Below are 3,605 nucleotides of genomic sequence, written 5' to 3' on the forward strand. Positions count from 1 at the left end.
GGCGGGGCGGGGGGGGCGTGTCTTTAGGCTACCTCTGGAGGGTTTATTGGCTTCGCGTTCTCGCGGTATTTCAAGGAACGTGGGGCAGATTAGAAACCGGGGAGGGAGCGCAGATTTGATACTGCTGGTGCAGTTCTGCGCTTCGGCCCCGTGGCAGTTTTTCCTTCAACTTTATATACTGTTGAGCTACCTTCGTTCTTACCCACCTACTTTCCTTCTGCTCCCCACACCCTCCAGCACATCGTCGTCAGTTTCTCTTCTGAATCTTTCCCTGTCTCGCTCAATCTGCTTCTCCTATATCCTCCATCCAGTTTAGGGTGCTATTTGCCATAAACCTGGAATTATTGCCAACTTCTCTGTCGTCCTTCCTGTAGATTTTGCAAATCTTTTCCGTCCACTATAATGGCGATAATTATCATATTAATGATGGCAATGATAAAAAGTGTTTCCATTTACACGTCTAGGATCTTTATTAAAACACTTGGGGTTTTTAGAGGGGAGGGAGGAGAATTGCCCTTTAGAAACTGCTGTTATCTGGGGTGCCTGGCTGGCTCAGTTGGAAGAGCAAGCGACTCTTGATCTGGGGGTTATGAGTTGGAGCCCCACATTTGGTGTAGAGATTACTTAAAATTAAAAGTTTTCAGTCTATATTACAGGGAACTTTTGGTCATCTTTATAGCAGATGTCCTTGGTCTGGAGTGAGCAATCTGAGGGGCCCCTTTCCTTTGTTTGTTTGTAAGGAGAGTACCACCTACCCACGATTCTGCTAGAAGTGTATCAAGGAGTGTATATCAGCATGGCAAAGACCTGTATCTTCGATGCGCTGATGGGTTAAGTGAGGATGCCCATATGCTATTTACATCTTCTGGGTAGGAAGCTGAATGCAGACTCCTTTAAAGGTTCCAGTTTATGGGAACATCTCTAATGGACTGGGGAGGAACTGACAGATCAGCTGGCAGCAGAGAACAACATGGGCTGCTGTCAAGGTAGAATCAGAAAATTCCAGGACCCGTGTCAAGTAGGCATCTATTCCTAATGTTAGCCCATGGGATGCCTTTCTCTCCCCACAACTGAGGGTCATCTGTAATCAGTTCATGAAATGAGTGAACCAGCTTTGTGTACTGTGGCCTTTTGCTTCCTTTATGTAAAAATAGTTCTAATAGCATTATTATTATTTTTTTTATTTTTATTTTTTTTTGGAGAGAGAGCAAGGGAGGGGCATCAGGAGAGAGAGAATCCTAAGCAGGCCCCACATCCAGCGTGGAGCCTGTTGTGGGGCTCCATCTCACAAGCCGTGAGATGATACCTGAGCCAAAATCAAGATGCTCAACTGACTGAGCCACCCAGGTGCCCCTTAAAGCATCTTTTTTAAAAAAATTATTTTATTAATTTTATTATTATTTTTTATTTTAGAGAGAATGTGTACAAGCAGGGTAGAGGTGCAGAGGGAGAGAGAGAATCTCAAGCAGCTCCACTCTCAGCGTGGAGCCTGATTCAGGGCTCAATCCCATGACCTTGGGGTCATAACCTGAGCTGTAATCAAGAGTCAGATGGTCAACTGACTGTGCCACCCAGGCACCCGGGAAAGCATCTTGAAACAGCATCAGTACCTTTTTAAAAAGTTGTGGTAAAATATATATAATATAAAACTTCACATCTTAATTATTTTTAAGTGTATAGTTCAGTGATATTAAGTACATTCACACTGTTGTACAACAACCTCCACCATCCATCTCCAGAACTTTTTAATCCTCCCAAACTGAAGCTGTACCCAGTAAGCAATAACTCTCGATTTCCCCCACCCCCATCCCCTGGCAACCACTATTCTGCTTTCTGCCTATTCAATGGACCTCATGTAAGTGGAAGCATGCAGTTGTCCTTTTGTGACTGGCTTCTTTCACTGAATGTCTTCAAGTTTTATCCATGTTGTAGTATGTGTCTGTACATCATTACTTTTTATGGCTGATTAATACTCCGATATGTGGATAGATCATATTTTGTGTCTCTATTCATCTGTCGGTGGACATTTGCTTTGCTTCCATGTGTTGGATATTGTGAATAATGCTAGTGGGAACATGTATGTATGGATATCTTAAACAGCATTAGTATCTCATTAGGCTGTTCTTCACTTTAAGAAGAGAGTAAAGTAATTCAGTGGCTAGTAACATAGGCAGCTCTCAGATACTAAGAGAAAATTCTAGGGTCTTCTTTAATTAATAGTGTTGGTTTTGTAAAATAGCCTAAGATTTTTCTCCAATGCACCCTCCTCCATTTGTGTGTGGGGAAGCTTGGCAAGGCCTAAAGAAGGCTCACTTTACTTGAGTTTTCCTAAGAAGTCTGTGACTCTCCCTGGCCATTTGACAGAGGTGGGGAAAGCTCTTGGCCTTACTGTCCTGGAATTCCAGGATTGGGAGAACGATCACCATTCATTCATTTATTTATTCAACAAATACATATTAAGTGCCTGTTATGTGTATGTGTGTGTGAGGTGGGGTGAGAGAAGGGAATCCCTGCCCTTCTGATGCTTATATTCAACTGGAGATTCCAGATTTACATATAGATGGTTGGAGATAGTCCCCATTGTCAGTTATACTGCCTTTGCTTTTTCCAGACAGTCTTTCCTTTGGAGGCTAGAAGGTACTTTTTGGATGGACAGATTAAAAATTTAATTGGTAATGTTTTGAGATTTGACTGAGATTTGACTCAGTCACCATGTTGGTTCTGGGCCTAATGAAACAACAAGAACCATTGTATGGATGATGAAATTGAGGCACAGAGAGGTTCTGGAACTTGCCAAACTCACAGAGCAAGGCCCCAGACCAAGGCCCAGTCTCTAAATCCTCACTCCACTCTGTCCTCTGGAGGAGCAATGGCTCAAGGAGAAAGTCCTGATTGCTGTCACGGAATCCGTGCTTACAAAATCCCTACTTATGTCAATTGGTTAATGCACAGATTTCACGCCATTTCAGTCAAAACTTCCAATGGGGGAGGGAGGGGACTTCCAATGGATTTTTTTCTTAAAAAAATAATTCTAAAATATATGTAAGAGAATAACTCATATGGGAATGAGGTAGAAAGCTACGCAATTTTTGAAAAGGAAAAATAATGAATAGCCTTGCTCTACCAGATATTGAAGTGGCATACATTATAAAGTCACAGTGATTGAATTAGTTGGAACTGGTGCCAAAATCAACAGACAGGTAAAGGAACTTAAAGCAGGTGGCCCGAAAGAGCCCCCAATGTAACTGCAATTTAGTTATTTATTAAAGAAAGCGTAACAGTCATTGAACAAATGGTAGAACAACTGGTTAAAGATTTAGGGAAAACGTTCTTTTGTTTCTTTTTTAAGGATTTTATTTTATTTTTGTAAGTGATCTCTACACCCAGTGTGGGTCTCAAATTCACAACCCCGAGATCAAGAGTCATATGCTCTATAGGGGCGACCAGGGTGGCTCAGTCGGTCGAGTGTCCGTCCGACTTCGGCTCAGGTCACGATCTCGCTGCTTGTGAGTTTGGGCCCCACGTCGGGCTCTGTGCTGACGGCTTGGAGCCTGGAGCCTGCTTCAGATTCTGTGTCCCTCTCTCGCTCTGCTCCTCCCCCACTC

Source organism: Prionailurus bengalensis, chromosome E4 (genome assembly GCF_016509475.1).
Source record: "Prionailurus bengalensis isolate Pbe53 chromosome E4, Fcat_Pben_1.1_paternal_pri, whole genome shotgun sequence".
Classification (NCBI taxonomy): domain Eukaryota; kingdom Metazoa; phylum Chordata; class Mammalia; order Carnivora; family Felidae; genus Prionailurus; species Prionailurus bengalensis.